Source organism: Sus scrofa, chromosome 2 (assembly GCF_000003025.6).
Source record: "Sus scrofa isolate TJ Tabasco breed Duroc chromosome 2, Sscrofa11.1, whole genome shotgun sequence".
Classification (NCBI taxonomy): domain Eukaryota; kingdom Metazoa; phylum Chordata; class Mammalia; order Artiodactyla; family Suidae; genus Sus; species Sus scrofa.
This window is the reverse complement of record NC_010444.4, coordinates 45,430,948-45,449,767: the sequence shown is the minus strand read 5'-3', so window position 1 is coordinate 45,449,767 and position 18,820 is coordinate 45,430,948.

Here is an 18,820-nt window from a genome sequence, read left to right as displayed (position 1 = left end):
TTCTTTATTGTATTCTTGCCTTCTTTGTTGTAGATTAATTAACCATAAGTGCATGGGTTTGTTTCTGGCTTTCCATTCTGTTCCATTGATCTATGTATCTTTTTTGGTACTGACACCATGCTGTTTTGATGACTGTAGCTTTGTACAGTAGTCTGAAGCCAAGAAGCCTGATTCTTCCAGGTCTGTTTTTCTTTCTCAGGATTGCTTTGGCTATTTAAGGTCTTTTGTGTTTCCATACAAATTAAAATTTTTTGTTCTTTCTTGTTCTGTGAAAAATGCCACTGGTATTTCTCAGGGATTGCATTGAATCTGTAGATTGCCTTGGGTAGTATGGTCATTTTAATGATGTTGATTCTTCCAATCCAAGAACATGGAATTTTCGATTGTTTGTGTTATCTTCAATTTCATTCTTTCCCTCTCTTCCTTTGTTTATTTTTCTTTTTAGGGCCACACTTGCAGCATACAGAAGTTCCTAGGCTATGGATTGAATCAGAGCTGTAGTTCCTGGCCTATGCCACAGCCACAGCAATGCCAGATCCAAGCCATGTCTGTGAACTACACAAACAGCTCATGGCAATGCCAGATCCTTAACTCACTGAGTGAGGCCAGGGATTGAACCAGCATTCTCATGGATATTAGTTGGGTTTGTTACCACTGAGTCACAGTGGGAACTCATCTCCAATTTCTTTCATTAGCATCTTATAGTTTTCAGAGTACAGGTCTTTTGTCTCTTTAGCAGGTTTATTTCTAGGTATTTTATTATTTTTGATGGGAAGGTAAATGAGATTGTTTCCTTAATTTTTTTTTTTTTTTGTCTTTTTGCTATTTCTTGGGCCGTTCCCACGGCATATGGAGGTTCCCAGGCTAGGGGTCGAATCAGAGCTGCAGCCACCGGCCGACGCCAGAGCCACAGCAACGCTGGATCCGAGCCGCGTCTGCAACCTACACCACAGCTTACGGCAACGCTGGATTGTTAATCCACTGAGCAAGGGCAGGGACTGAACCCGCAACCTCATGGTTCCTAGTCGGATTCGTTAACCACTGCACCACGATGGGAAGTCCCTGTTTCCTTAATTTCTTTCTGATCCTTTGTTAGTGTTTAAAATGTAGGCTTTCTGCATATTAATTTTGTATCCTACAACTTTACCAGATTCATTAATTAGCTCTAGGAGTTTTCTTGTGGTATCTATAGGATTTTCTGTGTATAATATCGTGTCACCTGCAGAAGTTTTAGTTCTGTCTTTCCAATTTGGAGTCCTTCTTTTTGTTTTACTTCTTGGCTTGCTGTGACTAGCCCTTCCAAAACTATGTTGAATAAAAGTGAGAGTGGGCATCCTTGTCTTCTTTCTTTCTTTTTATTTCCCCAATACATTTTTTTTTCTACTGTACAGCATGGTGACCTAGTTACATATATGTATACATTATTTTTTCTCATATTATCATGCTCCATCATAAGTGACTAGACATAGTTCCCAGTGCTACACAGCAGGATCTCATCACTAATTCATTCTGAAGGCAATAGTTTGCATCTGTTAACCCTAAGCTCCCAATCCATCCCACTCCCTCCCCTTCCCTCTTGGCAACCACAAGTCTGTTCTCCAAGTCCATGATTTTCTTTTCTGTGGAAAGTTTCATTTGTGCCATGTGTTAGACTCCAGATTTAAGTGATATCATATGGTATTTGTCTTTCTCTTTCTGACTTACTTCACTCAGTATGAGAGTCTCTAGTTTCATCCATGTTGCTGCAAATGGCATTATTTTGTTCCTTTTTATGGCTGAGTAGTATTCCATTGTGTATGTATATGACATCTTCCCAATGCAATCATCTGTCAGTGGACATTTTGGTTGATTCCATGTCTTGGCTGTTGTGAATAGTGCTGTAATGAACATGCGGGTGCATGTGTCTTTTTCAAGGAAAGTGTTGTCTGGATATATGCCCAAGAGTGGGATTGCTGGGTCATATGGTAGTTCTATGTATAGATTTCTAAGGTACCTCTGTACTGTTCTCCATAGTGGTTGTATCAGCTTACATTCCCACCAACAGTGCAGGAGGGTTCCCTTTTCTCCACACCCCCTCCAGCATTTGTTATTTGTGGACTTATTAATGATGGCCATTCTGACTGGTGTGAGGTGGTATCTCATGGTAGTTTGGATTTGCATGTCTCTAATAATCAGTGATGTTGAGCATTTTTTCTTTTTTTCTTCTTCTTTTTTTGTCTTTTTGTCTTTTCTAGGGCTGCACCTGTGACATATGGAGGTTCCCAGACTAGGGGTCTAATTGGAGCTGTAGCCACTGGCCTATGCCAGAGCCACAACAGTGCAGGAGCTGTAGCCACTGGCCTATGCCAGAGCCACAACAATGCAGGATCTGAGCCTACAGCTCATGGCAACACTGGATCCTTAACCCACTGTGCGAGGGCAGGGATTGAACCCACAACCTCGTGGTTCCTAGTCAGATTCATTAACCACTGAGCCACGATGGGAACTCCCTGTTGAACATTTTTTCATGTGCTTTTTGGCCATCTGTGTGTCTTCCTTGAAGAAATGTCTATTCAGGTCTTTTGCCCATTTTGCCATTGGGTTGTCGGCTTTTTTGCTGTTGAGTTGTACAAGTTGTTTGTATATTTTAGAGATGAAGCCCTTATCAGTTGTGTCATTTGAAACTATTTTCTCCCATTCTGTAAGTTGTCTTTTTGTTTTCTTTTTGGTTTCCTTTGCTGTGCAAAAGCTTGTCAGTTTGATGAGGTCCCATTGGTTTATTTTTTACTGTAAAAATGCTTTTATTTCTGTTGCTTTGGGAGACTGGCTTGAGAAAACATTTGTGAGGTTGATGTCCTTGTCTTATTTCTGATCTTGTAGGGAATGCTTTCAACTTTTCACTGTTGAGTATGATGTTAGTTAGAGATTTGTCATATATGGTCTTTATTATGTTATGGCCTTTATTATTTGAGGCCTTTATTATCATAAATGCATATTGAATTTTATCAAAAACTTTTTATGTATCTATTGAGATGATCATATGGTTTTTATATTTCAATTTGTTAATGTGCTGTTATCACATTGATTTGTGGATGTTGAATCCTTGGCATTGCTAGGATAAATCCCACTTGATCATGGTGTATGATCCTTTTATTGTATTGTTGGATTCCATTTGGTAATGTTTTCTGAGGATTTTTGCATCTATGTTCATTGTGATATTGGCCTGTAATTTTCTTTTTGTGGTAAAATTGTCTGGTTTTGGTATCAGAGTGATGGTGGACTCATAGAATGCGTTTGGGAGGTTGTTTCCTCTGAATTTTTTTGGCATAGTTTGAGAAGGATTGGAATTAATTCTTCTCTAAATGTTTGATGGAATTCATCTGTGAATCCATCTGGTCCTTGACTTTTTGTTTGTTTGTTGGGACTTTTTAAATTACTAATTCAATTTCAGTACTGGTAATTAGTCTTTCAGTCTTGAACGAGTGTACTTTTCTAAGAATTTGTTTATCTCTTCCAGGTTGTTCATTATGTTGGTGTATAGTTGCTCATAGTCATCCCTTATGATCCTTGGATTTCTGTGTTGTTGGTTGTAATTTCGCCTTTTTCATTTCTGATTTTATTGATTTGGTCCTTCTCTCTTTTTTTCTTGAGCAGTCTGGCTAATAGTTTATTGTTAATTTCTTTATTTCAAAGAGCCAGCTTTTAGTTTCACTGATCTTTTGTTTTGTCTCTATTTCATTTATTTCTGCTCTGATCTTTGTGATCCTTCTACTAACTTTGGGTTTTATTTGTTTTCCTAGGTGCTTTAGGTTTAAGGTTAGGCTGTTTGTGGGAGTTCCTATCATGGTGCAGTGGAAATGAATCCAACTTGGAGCCATGAGGTTGTGGGTTCTATCCCTGCCCTCGCTCAGTGGGTTAAGGATCCAGCGTTGCCGTAAGCTGTGGTGTAGTTCACAGATGCAGCTGTAGGTTTTTTCCTTTCATCACTTTACACATATACTGTCGCTCCCTTCTGGCCTGCAGAATTTCTGCTGAAAAATCAGCTCATAGCCTTATGAGAACTCCCTTGAATGGCATTTGACATTTTTAATGTTCTCCCTTTATCTTTCATTTTTGTCATTTTGATTATACTATGTCTTGGCATGCTCCTCATTGTGTTTATCCTGTACAGAACTCTGTACTTCCTGGACCTTATCGACTGTTCCCTTTTCCAGGTTAGGGAATTTTCAGCTATTATCTCTTCAAAGTTTTTCTTGGGCCCTTTCTCTCTCTCTCTTGTCCTTCTGGAATCCTTATAATGCAAATATTTGTGTGCTTGATGTTGTCTAAGAGGTTTCTTAAACTGTCCTCTTTTCTTTTCACTCTTTTTTTCTTTTTCTGTTCTGTGGCAGTAATTTCCATTATTGTCTTTGAGCTCACTGATACATTTTTCTGTATCATTTAGCCTACTATTCATTCCTTCTAAGTGTATTTTCATTTCTGTTTTGTATTCTTCTTTTCTTTTTGGTTGTTCTTTATATTTTCTAACTTTTTGTTAAAAACTTCTAACTTTTTGCTCTGTTCATCCATTCCCCTTCAGAGTTCTTTGATCATCTTTATGACCATTTTTCTGAATTCTTTCTTTGGTAGATTGCCTATCTTCACTTCATTTTGTTCTTCTTCTGGAGTTTTATCCTGTTCCTTCATCTGGAACTTATCCCTCTGCTGCCTCATTTCGTCTAAGTTGCTACTTGTATTTTTATGTCTATGGCAAGTTAGTTACATTTCTTGATCTTGGAGAAGTGACCGTCTATAGGAGGCATCCTATGCATTCCAGCAGTGCACTCCCCTCTCATCACCCAAGCTGTATGCATTTGGGGTTCCCCCTTAGAGGACTACATGAGTCCTGTTTTGGTGGGCTATGTGGGTGGTCTGGTAGGCTTGGTTGGCTCTTATTCTGGGTGGTTGTCAGGTTCTGCCTTTTGCTGATGCTGCTGTCTGCTGTTTAGTGGGGCCTGGTCACAAGGTGGCTGGTCACAGGATCCTATGTAGCCCTAGGGCTAGTGTTGGCTCACTGTTGGGCAGAGTCAGGGTCCCAAAGACTCTGGGTCTGTTGCTTACTCACTGGCAGGTGAAGCCAGATCTTGGGTTTAGTGCCAGACTACTGGTAGGAAGAGATGGTTCTTGGCATCTGGCTACAGGGCCCAGGTAGTCAGAGCTCATTCCAGTTCTTTGGTGGTGGTGGGGGGTGGGAGCCAGTTCCTGACACAATTGGTTTTGGGGTCTGGGGTGTCCCAAAGATTGTGTTGGCCTGTTAGTGGGCAGGGCCAGGACCCAGCTGGTCCCAGGGTAGGATCTGGCTTGAGCTGTGGAATTGTAGTTTTCTTGCTTCCATTGTCTGTTCTTTGGCAGGTGAAACTGGTCTAGAGGCTTGTGCAGGCTTCTTGGAAGGAGGCACTACTGCCTGCCTATTGATGGTTGGAGCTGGGAGTTGGGCCTCTGGTAGACCAGGCATGTCTAGAAACAAGATTAGAGCTGTCTGCCGGCTCAGGAAGTCTTTAGAGAGCCTGTCTGTTGATGGATGGGGCTGTGTCCTCTGCTCAGTTGTTTGGTCTGAGGCTTCCCAGCACTGGTGCCTATAGGCTGTTGGTGAGGGTCAGGTCTTGGTGCTAATGAGCCAATATGGCAGCGAGCATGAATGTTCAGGAAGTTGAATGTTCTCCAATATTCAATAAAACAATGAATTATAAGACTAGTTTTAATAATATTTATAAGACATACTAATATGTCTGACACCAGTGCTTATATCCTCAGGATGAGCTGCAGCTGCCCACTTGGCCCACCTCTCCAGGAGACTCTCCAAGACCATCAGGTAGGTCTGACCCTAGTGCCTATCAAATCATTGCTTTTGTCCTGAGTCTTTGCACATGTAGGATTTTGCATGCACCCTTTAAGCAAGGAGTCTCAATTTCCCTCAGTCCTCTGGGGCTCCTTAAATTAAGCCCTATTGACATTCAAAGCCAAATACTCTGAGGGCTCATTTTCCTGGTGTTGGATCCTCAAGCTGGAGAACCTGACATGGGGCACAGAACTCTTAACTCCTGTGGGAGAACCTCTGAAATATAGTTTGTAGGCCCCCCAGCTGGGGATGTGGGGTTTGATTATATTGTGAGTCTGTCCCTCCTACCCATCTTGTTGTGGTTCCTTCTTTGTCTTTAGTTATAGATTTTTTCTGGTAGGTTTCATTTTTTTGCTTTTGTTTTTTCATTGATGGTTATTCTGCAGATAGTTGTGATTTTGGTGTGCTCATAAGAGGCGATGAGCTCAGGGTCTTTCTACTCTGCCATCTTGGCTGATCTCTCATATTTCAATCTTTTAAACTGTTGCATAATAGTTCATGGTGTAGACATATCACAATTGAGTAAGGAACATCCTTAATTCTTCATTGAGTGTCTTCCCAACTTTTTGCTTCTATAAGCCATGATAACATAAATATCCTGATATGTAGTCCTTATGTATTGGAGCTTTTATTTCTATTAGAGAAATTTTTTCCCAATGGGATTTTATTTTTGGTTGTATTGCCTATTAGCAAGAAAGAACCGGATGGAAAAAGTGAGCTTTTTGTAAATTTATGCATATTTACTTTGGCCATAGTTCTCTGAGATGATCATTCTTGTAGGGCCAAAGATAAAAGCTTGAAGCCTTCTGGGTTCCTTTTTGGTCTATTCTGGATAAAATTTTAGGTCAGAAGATGGACGTATATATTTTGAAGGTGAAAAGAAGGGTAATAGGAGTCAGAGAAGAGGTGCTCAGGGCCAAAGGAAAAGAGAATTTAAAGAAAGAGAAGTGCCTGACAGGGTTAGACACTGCAGAGAGGCAGAGGAGAGGTATTTGTTCTATTGATGGGGAGTAGGGCTATGCATGAAATGTATTATGTATCTGTCCTGGGCACAAGGTAAGATGGTACATCTTCCATTCTGTTGGTGTTAGGAATGGCCATGACAATGTGACGTGTCCTAGTGAGTGAAATGAATGCATAAGTGACGTGTGTTACCGAGAGATAGAAGGTTTTAAGAGCTGGTACTCAATTTTCCACGTCTCTTTCTTCCTATCAGAGTGACTGGTGACATTCCAGATATGGAGACTCTATAAACTAGAGTCCCTGAGTGAGGATGACATAGGGCAGAACCCCTACCTCCCAATTGATATGGGATGGACACATATAACATGAGCGAGATATAAACCTCATTGTTTTCAGTCACTAAGTCTTTTTTGGATTGTTTATTTCTCTAGCGTAACTTAGCCCATCCTGATATAATACAATTGCCTAGGAAAGAGATTCAGTTGAGAAATCTTGAAGTTTTATCTCAAGGGTATAAAAAGTAATTTGATTGTAGCTCAGTGGGTTAAAGAGTGGGGTGTGGGGTGAGGAAGTTTAAGTAGAGGTGTTGAATTTCTTTCAAGGTTGCTTAGGGGCTCTCAGAACCCAGTTCTGCCAATTAGTTAAATCTAGGAATAATTCTAGATTACTTTAAAAATAAGCCTAGAAAGAGTAACTGCATAAATAATGACAAAATCAAGATGTACACTGTAGATTCTTTATATATAGAATAAGATTCCAGCAGCTTTTATGCATCTCAATGTGTATGGAGGCTATCATGTGATAAATTACTCTGCATTTAGTTCTAGGAGCATTTTTGTTTGTCCAGATGAAATGCATTTGCATTTACTGGTTAATGAGAATGATATCAGCATCCCCACAAAACCCCTGTGCGCTGCTCCTTGCTTGTCGTCACTGCCAGGGAGTTAAAAGATTATCCTTTATCTGCATGGTTTGGTACAACTCACTTCCCTTAGGGTCTAGGTTGTGGAGCAGAGCACAAGGCATGGGGTTGTGTTGGAAGATCCTGGAGGATTTAGACAACCCAGAGTGGCTGAAGGCAGCAAAGACTCTGTTACTGATTGTGGCCAAGACAACTTGGGATATTCTATAACTGTAAAAGAGATGTTAAGGGAGCAGCAGAATTGAGGAAGGGTGCCTGCATGTGTATTTTACCGAGGTTGTCTCTTAAACCAGTACGGTAGTCATGTAACTGGTAAAATCTAGCACCATCTTGAGACTCACTCAGCTATAGTTGGACAATCCGAAGGTAGAAAACAATGCTGATAAGGGCCTGGTTTCCCAGCAGATAAGAAAGACTAGGACTGTCTATTTCTCAAGGTCAGAAATTTTGAACTGCAAGTAAAATGCTTTTTGAGGATTGTGAAATCGGTTTAGAGAATTTTTTTTCTTTTTTTCTTTGTTCTTATTTTTGTCTATTTAGGACCGCACCCACGGCATATGGAGGTTCCCAGGCTAGGGGCCTGATCAGAGCGGTAGCTGCCAGCCTACGCCACAGCCACAGCAATTCAGGATCCGAGCTGCATCTGTGACCTACACTCCAGCTCATGGCAACACTGGATCCTTAACCCACTGAGCAAGGCCAGGGATCGAACCCAAGTCCTCATGGATGCTAGTCAGATTCCTTTCCACTGAGCCATGACTGGAACTCCCAGTTTAGAGCATCCTGACTCAAGTTTTTAAAAATAAAATAAAATGGAATAGAAAACATCAGCATGTACCTCAGGCAGTAAAATTATGGGTGTTTTTTTTTTCTTTCTTTTTTTTCTTGTCTTTTTGTCTTTTCTAGGGCCACACCCTAGGCATATGGAGGTACCCAGGCTAGGGGTCTAATCAGAGATACAGCTGCTAGCCTATGCCACAGCCGTAACAACGCCAGATCCGAGCCATGTCTGCAACCTACTCCACAGCTCATGGCAATGCCAGATCCTTAACCCACTGAGCAAGGCCAGGGATTGAACCCGCAACCTCATGGTTCCTAGTTGGATTCCTTAACCACTGCGCCACGATAGGAACTCCCTTTTGTTTTCTTTCTAAATGAAATTTCTGTGTGTGTCCTGGGTTGTGATCAAGAATGTATTTCTTGGAGTTCCTGTTGTGGCTCAGCAGGTAAAGAACCCGACTAGTATCCATGAGGATGCAGGTTCGATCCCTGGCCTCCCTCAATGGGTTTGCAGATCCAGCATTGCCATGGCTGTGGCGTAGGCCGAAAGCTGCAGCTCTGATTCAACCCTTAGTCTGGGAACTTCCATATGCTGTAGGTATGGTCCTAAAAAGGCAAACAGAAAACAAAACAAAACAAAGAATGTATTTCTTACCATGGGTTTGAGGTCAAACGATTTGAAAGCCACTGCTCTAGAGATATACAGAACCCAAATCTAATCTCTGAGGACAGGGGCAGACCAGCATGGAGAGACTAAAAAAACTTGGTGATACCGAATGATGGACAAAAACTGAGTACCACTGACTCTGAGTGGTCTGGGCCATGTGGACAAGAGGGGGCGGTTTAAATGAACGTGCAGCTTTGGCCTGGCTGAGCATAGTTGGTTAGAGTCACTGAATGTTCAATTGGTATACCGTGTGAGTTGCAATTTGTATTAAATCTCTCTCCTTGATCTTAGATCAATTTCCTCCTGCATAATAAGCCAGAGGGGTAACCTGAGAGAGCGACTGAAGGTCAGAGGAAAGGAGAGGAGGAGTTTGTGTGGCACAGAGGGCCTGAGGTGAGGCCACTGCGGTGTGAACACAGCTGTAGGGTGAAAAGAGCTGAGAAGCCTGACACAAGGGAGCAGGTCCGGCTTGGGGCTTCAGGACAGAAACCTTGGAGGTGCCGAGGACCCAGTTGTAGGTGGTTCTGTTGCTCAGTGTGAGGGCGTGCCTGAGAGGTTTGAGTTCCCATGAAGGACCAGATATCCTTCCTTGTGGTTTTTTTTCTTTTTTTCCCCTCTTTTTAGGGCCACACCCTTGGTACATGGAAGTTCTCAGGTTAGGGGTCAAATCGGAACTGCAGCTGCCAGCCTATACCACAGCCACAGCAATGTGGGATCTGAGCCTCATCTTCGACCTACACCACAGCTCACGGCAATGCCAGATCCTTAACCCACTGAGCAAGGCCAGGGATCAAACTTGTGTCCTCATGGATCCTAGTCGTGTTCGTTTCCACTGGGCCACAACTGGAACTCCCCAAATATCCTTTCTTTTGCTGTTGTTATTTTATTTGAGGATAATGCCTTTGAATTTTTCCTTAAAAACCACTTCACTGGGATCCTGCATTGCTGTGTCTGTGGCGTAGGCCAGCGGCTACAGCTCTGGATGGACCCCTGGCCTGGGAATCTCCATGTGCTGTGGGTGTGGCCCTGAAAAGACAAAAAAACAAAACAAACAAAAAACCCACTTCAGATTCTTTTGCTAAAACTCATGCTAAAATTCTATCACTTCCTAAATTTCTTATGCAAGTGATAAATAAATGGAGACCTGTAAGACTGTAGCTCATTTTATGTTTTAGTCTCTTGTTTATACTACCCTTTGGAGAGTTTATAGGCTGTAGCTCTTTTCCTATGAATGAAGGTTTTAGAGAGCAGCCAACATACCTAAAGTGATGCCTATGCTTGTGATCCGTAGACACTTTAAACTGTCACCAGGGTTTTCCCTTAAATCGCTACCTTCTATTTTTTTAATTTTACTTGCAGGCATAATTTTCCAACCACGGAAAGAGCATTATCACTATTTTGAGATTTTTTTTCACCCTTTAATTTTTTTTTTAAGTTTTTAAAATTTTTTTTAGGGCCGCACCTGTGGCATATGGAAGTTCCCAGGCTAGGGGTTGAATTGGAGCTGCAGCTGCCAGTCTACATCACAGTCACAGCAACACCAGATCCGAGCCATGTCTGCGACTTAGACCACAGCTCACAGCAACGCTGGATCTTTAATGCACTGAGCAAGGCCAGGGATCAAACCCGAATCCTCATGGATCCTAGTCAGATTTGTTTCCGCTGCACCACAACGGGAACTCCCAACCCTTTATTTTTAATACTCTGGCTTCACCTGGCACACTGCAAAGATCATATAGTCGTTCAGAGTAAAAATGTGATTCTGGGTGTGTACAGTGTCATCATGGTGAAATTGGTGATATGAAGAATTCTATTTAGGTTCTTATCTGTGACAGAAGATGAAACATGTGCTTGTCTGAACATTTATCTTTTTTTGTTTCCAGGAAGATTATAAGAATGAAAAGATTTTCATTAGGATAGTAGTGTATTTTATTTAACCAGTGGATTTTTTTTCCTGTTTTTTTTTTTTTTTTTTTTTTTTTTTTTTTTGGCCCTTTTAGGGCTGCACCTATGGCATATGGAGGTTTCCAGGTTAGGGGTCCAATTGGAGCTACAGCTGCCAGCCTACACCACAGCCACAACAATGCATGATCTGAGCCATGTCTGCGATCTACACCACAGCTCATGGCAATGTCGGGTCCTTAACCCATTGAGTGAGGCCAGGGATCGAACCTGCAACCTCATGGTTCCTAGTCGGATTTGTTTCTGCTGTGCCACGACGGGAACTCCCCAAACAGTGTTGAGTGTTTGAATAAATAGGAATACATTTAAGGCAAGGTGAAACCTAGAATGTGATTTGTTTTTAAAAAAACACAAACATAAATCTTTACTAAAAAATTAAGCTTTGTCACAGTGTTAATTGCCTTTGGTCAGTACCTCACTCTCTTGCTTTTATTTCACTCTTTATTTATTTAGTACTTGCAAAGAACACTGGTGTATAAAGGTTTACCCTTTGGCCCCATTACTGCCTCTAACAGTCACTTGAGGAGCCGCTTTTCATCATGATCAGTTGACGTTGTGTGTTCTTATCTCTGGTTAATTCTGAGATCAAGATTTTTCTCACTATACCACATTGCTAATTTCTTAAAGGACTCAGGCTTTCAGTTGTCTGATGAATATTAAAAACCTATAGGAGAAATCAAAACAAAATAAATTTGAAAACTCAGATGTTTCCATAACCTTCAGAACCGCTTTCTCATTTTTATAAACATTCAGATATAGATTTTAACAAAAAAGATACAAAATATCTAAGGAAAAATGATCCAAAACATCTAAGGAAAAACTGATAACGCTCCTCTTATCTATCCATGTCCCTACCGCCTCCCAACAAAGAGCCAGCAAAAATTTTCTTAAAGGAAGTTTCGTTTGCATTTGGAGACAGCAGAAGTGAACTTGAACGATAACATGGTTTAGGTATGTGCTGGGATTTCTAATCACCCCTTCATTGGCTGGGTTGAAAAATTAAGCGTGCTGTGTCCTGTGTATAACCAGATGTGCATGGCTCCTCGTTGCTTTGAATAGTTCCAGATCCTTAGTAATTTGAGTTTATCTCAAAAATTACTGAACTGCACGGCGAGAAATTAAACCAAAAATTACATTCATCCATCACCTTTTATGAGCCATGAAATACTACATGGGGAATAAATCTTTGCAAGCAAGACAGTTTCTGTTCTAAGTGGTTCTTCTCACTTTGAATGCATTAATATTCAAAACCATAACCTGCCACGTGCTCATCTTTGTGTGAGAAGGGGAATGAATCAATCCCCTCCTTCTGTTTACTATGTTGATGAAGACAGTTCTTGTCTGTGCCTGGGGTGTGGGAGGAACTGCTGCTTCTCTCTTAAAGGGGTAGTGCTCAGGAACCCCCCCCCTCCCAAAGAGGAAATGGATCAGTACTTCTTCTGAGCCTGCTATGGCCAGGCTCAACCCTCTCAACAATTCTAAGAGGATTTTGTTATCCCCACTTTCTGGTGGAGGAAAATAAAGCTCAGAGAGGCTGGGAAACTCAGGCAAGCTGACTCAGCTGGTAAGTGAGCCAGGTCTGAATCCAGCTCAGTGGAACGCCAGGCGCTTCTTGAATTCCTCTACGATGCTGCTCAAAAAAAATCCATCAAGGGAAGCCAAAAAATGATGCCTCAAGCAACTAGAGATCTTTGAGTGCCTACTGAATGGAGGATGGAGGATTCTGCCTCTTCTCACCAGTTTAATGACAGCTCCTTCACTCTGCCTGGAAGTCACAGCAGGCTGTTCACTCTCTGTGTGATCGTCTGAGTTCTGCGTTTCAGTATGAGTGACCCATGCCCTGTGCCCACACACAGCCCCACAGAGTGTAGGGGAAGCACTTCATTCCTGCCTGGATGGCATCATTGATCCCCAGGTGACTGACTGGTCCTCCCCTGCCCCTATCTCCAAAGAACTATCAAAGTCTGAATGACTATCTTTCAAGCAGAAACCCACTCTCTCTACTCTTTGTAGAAAGTCAAGTTGGAGACTCCTTTGTTGGTGACCCATCACAAAACGTGGTCTTGCAGCTCTTTCTGACTCTCTGCTTAAGCCCTGGGCATGGGTTGGTGCTTTTGGGAAGAAACCAGGGAGCCATTCTTCCAAGCTGTCCCAAGTTCAATGCTGTTTAAACAGCTGCCTCAGTTAGTATCTGTATTTTCAGTGGAGAAAATCTCAACACTTCCCCACAATGAAGCCCTCTTTTTAAATCATCAAAACCACAACTGTTTTTCTGGCCCGTTTCAGAGAGGTTAGGATGCCTGATCACCCACTGCCCCTCATAATCTGGCAGGTCCCTGCTATGCGATGCCCCATGACTACTTGTGGAGAAAGTGTAACACTGTGAATGCTTTCCACAGCCCAGCATCTCCGGTTGTCCACACTATGGCCTCCCTAACACGCCCCTTGTGTGTCCATTGCACCCACTGTGCCAATCAGCTATCCTGCCTACCCCTCAGCAGCTAAGCCTTGCTGGAGAAAAGTCACACAACCAGGCCAAACAGTGCTACATTTCAAATAGTCACATTTCATGCTTTAGGAAGAGCTTTTAACACGGCTTAGCAACAGTCATCCTGGGTGATCCCCCCACTGCATTCACACCCTCAGAGACTGACCTGAAATTCTTCCACCATCCCTGGGCTCAGCCATCACTCCTGCTCCCTCCCCTTAACTCCAGTTCCTGCAGCGGATTTCTAAGTTAATGATTCTGAGTTCCTCTAAGACAGGAATCATGCTTTGTTTGCATCTGTGGCAGTAATGTGTTGAAAAAAATGATCAAAGTGAGCAAACAGACTAAAACCGTTTAACATGTGTCGCCAGAAATTCAGTCATCGGTCCTATGAATCCTAATCAAGAAGGGTCAGGTGGAGACTAATTTAAACTGAGCATTAGACCTTTTTCTAAGCACTATGATCAGCACTTTCATATATGTTATCTCATGTAATCCTCACCCAAGTCTGTGAGGTAGATACTATTATTTCCATTTTGCATGTACAGAAAAGCGAGTAAGTGGGCCAGGTTCATCTAATTGTGTAGCTCCTGTATTTTCCGTGCTTTTGCTCTTTAACTTCCTGCCTTCCCTTCCATCTTTATCTCTTTGCATTTTCTAATAACCCAGGGAGTTTATGCACAGTTGGTGATGATGGACGTGCCTTAGGGAGAGGCAGCATTTGAGTTGGATTCTGTAGATAGCAAGGGGAGAAGTCCCCCAAACTTTAAAACTCTCTGGTGATACTTGGCAAAGGAGACAGGAAGAGACTGGGACTGTGTACTAGGTTGAACATATTTGATTTTGATTGCAAGTGACAGACACCCAACTTAAAGGAAAAAAATAAAAAGGACATTGTTGTATCAAGTACCTAGGAAATCTGAGGCATATTTATGGAATGTTTGAATACTGAGCTTTTTTTTTTTTAATTTCCCCAATGCATTATTTTTTTCCTACCGTACATTGTGGTGACCCAGTTACACATACAGGTATACATTCTTTTTTCTCAGATTGTCATGTTCCATCATAAATGACTAGACATAGTTCTCAGTGTTACACAGCGGGATCTCTTTGCTAATCCTGCACCAATCAGCTATCCTGCCTCTACCCATCAGCAGCTAAGCCTTGCTGGAGAAAATTCACACAACCAGGCCAAACAGTGCTACATTCCAATGGTCAGCATCTATTAACCCCAAGCTCCCAATCCATCCCTTCCCCTCCCCCTACCTCTTGGCAACCACAAGTCTATTCTCCAAGTCCATGATTTTTTTTTCTGTGGAAAGGTTCATTTGTGACATATATTAGATTCCAGATATAAGTGATATCATATGGTATTTGTCTTTCTCTCTATGACTTACTTCACTGAGTATGAGAGTCTCTAGTTCCATCCATGTTCCTGCAAATGGCATTATTTTGTTCCTTTTAATGGCTGAGTAGTATTCCATTGTGTATATATACCACCTCTTCCTAATCCAATCATCTGTTGACAGAAATTTGGGTTGTTTCCATGTCTTGGCTGTTGTGAATAGTGCTGTAATGAACATGTGGGTGCATGTGTCTTTTTCAAGGAAAGTGTTGTCTGGATATATGCCCAAGAGTGGGATTGCTGGGTCATATGGTAGTTCTATGCATATATTTCTAAGGTACCTCTGTACTGTTCTCCATAGTGGTTGTACCAGCTTACATTCCCACCAACAGTGCAGGAGGGTTCCCTTTTCTCCACACCCCCTCCAGCATTTGTTATTTGTGGACTTATTAATGATGGCCATTCTGACTGGTGTGAGGTGGTATCTAATGGTAGTTTTGATTTGTATGTCTCTAATAATCAGTGATGTTGAGCATTTTTTTGTGTGCTTGTTGGACATCTGTGTATATTCTTTGGAGAAATGTCTATTCAAGTCTTTTGCCCATTTTTCCATTGGGTTGTTGGCTTTTTTGCTGTTGAGTTGTACAAGTTGTTTGTATATTTTAGAGATTAAGCCCTTGTCGGTTGTATCATATGAAACTATTTTCTCCCATTCTGTAGGTTGTCTTTTTGGTTTCTTTTTGGTTTCTTTTGCTGTGCAAAAGCTTATCAGTTTGATTAGGTCCCATTGGTTTATTTTTGGTCTTATTTCTATTGCTTTGTGAGACTGACCTGAGAAAATATTCATAAGGTTGATGTCAGAGAATGTTTTGCTTATGTTCCCTTCCAGGAGTTTGATGGTGTCTTGTCTTATATTTAAGCCTTTAAGCCATTTTGAGTTTATTTTTGTGCATGGTGTGAGGGTGTGTTCTAGTTTCATTGCTTTGCATGCATCTGTCCAGGTTTCCCAGCAATACTTGCTGAAAAGACTGTGTTTTTCCCATTTTCTGTTCTTGCCTCCTTTGTCACAGATTAATTGACCATAGGTGTCAGGGTTTATTTTTGGGTTCTCTATTCTGTTCTATTGGTCTGTCTGTCTGTCTGTTTTGGTACCAGTACCACACTGTCTTGATGACTGTGGCTTTGTAATGTTGCCTGAAGACTGGGAGAGTTATACCTCCTGCTTTGTTTTTGTTCCTTGGAATTGCTTTGGCAATTCTGGATCTTCTGTGTTTGTTTGTTTTTCATTTGTCTTTTTTTAAGGCTGTACCCATGGCATATTGAATTTCCCAGACTAGGGATCGAATTGGAGCTGCAACTGTTGGCCTATGCCACAGCCACAGCAATGCAGGATCCAAGTTGCATCTGTAACTTACACCACAACTCATGTAAATGGCTGATCCTTACCCGACTGAGCAGGGCCAGGGATCGAACCTGTGTCCTCATGGATACTAGTTGGGTTTGTTAACCACTGAGCCGTGATGGGAACTCTTGAATCCAGAGATTTAACACTATCATCAGATGTAGTCTTGATCCTCTTTCTTTCCTGGTGTTGCTCCCCTGGGTGTTGGCTTATTACAAGGTGGGGTCTCCCTGCATGGTGACCACCTCTACATCTTTAGGCTACACTGTCCTGATACTGACCACCTTGCACCCCATCCTCCCAACTCCAATCTCCTGTCTCTGTCTGAGCTCCTTCATAGCAATTTCTACACTTTCGGCTACATCCCCATGGCTTGGCTCAATAATTGCTCACTGCATTGATGAATGAATACAACCTGCTGTTCCTCTTCAAGCCTAGACCAACCAAGTTCACAGCTGCAAGGGAACGGAGACAGTCAGAACACCTCTGGGATGAAGTTTCTTGTGTCTTTCCACTTTGTTTTTAATTCTAGTGCTCTTTGCCTTTATTCTCCAGTAATTTTTGACAGACTTTTTCCTTACTTAACCACCAATTAAGAGTTGGGCGAAGGAGGGGAAATGGGTGGGGACTGCCAATGGGTGCAGGGCTTCTTTTGGAGGAGAAGAAAATACTCTAAAATTAGATTGTGGTGATGACTGCACAACTCTGTGGATGTACTAAAAAGCAGTGAATTGGATACTTTAAATGGATGAATTGTATGGTATGTGAATTATGTCTCAAAGTGGTTTGAAATAAGATCTGGAGGGGAAAAAAATCCAGAAAGGGGTAATATTACAACATAGAATAAACAGAAAGCCCACTGTATATGGCCTCTCCCTATATTTACCCTAGCTACAGTCACTATGTTATTAATGATGGAATATCTAAATTGTTACCATGATATTACAGAGAGACCCCCACCACCCAGGGTGCTCTGAACTGGTGCAAACCAAGGGGCTCTATGACAGCTTTCTCTAGTCCATCAGAAAGATGAGAAGGATGCTGTTTTCCATATGCTCCCAGGCAACATGAATTAAGCTGCCACTCCTGCCACTGCTTTTCCCAAGAGATTCAGAGAGGTGAAATTAAGTGGTGGAACTGGGGATGGCACCAGAATGCCGGGAACGCAATGTACCACAGGCATTTCTGGAGAAGCCTCAGGACCACGCCCTAAGAGAAGAGGCCAGCAGCACTGAGATGTCCATCTGGGACATGGCCCCTTAAATGGGACTGATAGAACTGATGTTCCATGTATCACACACCAGCTGGCAGGTCAAGTTCACTTGTTCTAAGTAAATGTCCCAGACTATAGCCAAATACACAAACCTGGAATTCTCACATTCATTCTCCAGACTTTTGTGCCACAACTTTCAGCTGCTTCTCATCTCTTTGGTTTAGACCTACAGTTTGGACCTCCATTTGGTTCATCAGGACTCAGCTTTCTACCCAGAATTTGGACCCATTCTTTCTTTGGCTTTTGATGTCCTCCTAAACTTCATCTAGTTTGCCCAGTTTTAAAATAGAAAGCATTGGAGTTCCCATCATGGCTCATCAGTAATGAACTTGACTAGTATCCATGAGGATGTGCGTTCAATCCCTGGCTTTGCTCAGTGGGTTAAGGATCCAGTGTTGCTGTGAGCTGTGGTGTAGGTCACAGACATGGCTTGGATCTGGTGTGGCTTGGCTGTGGCATAGGCTGGCAGCTATAACTCTGATTTGACCCCTAGCATGGGAACTTCCATATGCCATGGGTGCAGCCCTAAAAAGACAAAATAAATGAATAAATAAATAAAATGCAAAGCGCTAGTCCCAGAAAACCCTTCAGTCTTAGACAAACCAGGGTTGTTGGTCACTAGTCAGGAGATCCTCAGAGAACCCAGATGGCCAGTCTAATGCTCCCACCCCCACATGCAGATGAGGAAACCCACATAATCCACTGGTGCCTCATCTCACCTAGAAGATGAGAGACAGAAATAGCTTATGTCACATAGGGCGGTTTTGAGAATTCAGTGAGACAGAACATGCCAAGTGCTTGCTGCAGTAAAGTAAGCTATCAGTAAATATTTATTATTGGTGCTGTGGTTATTGTTAATATTATATTATGATATAGACACATGTCCTAGAAGAGGTAAATTAGTATAGTCCTATAGGAGAGTTTAAGAAATGGTGCTGAAGAATCAATGAAAACCAGTGTTACACTAGATAAAATAAATAAGATCAGAACTTGGGAGCCATGGAGATGCCTACTTTCTATAGCAATAACCAAACTAAGCTAGATGATTTTATGTGAAGTAAACATTTTTTAAAAAGGTTTTTATTTTTCTATAGTTGATTTACAATATCCTGTCAATTTCTGCTGTCCAGAAAAGTGACCCAGTCATACATACATATACAT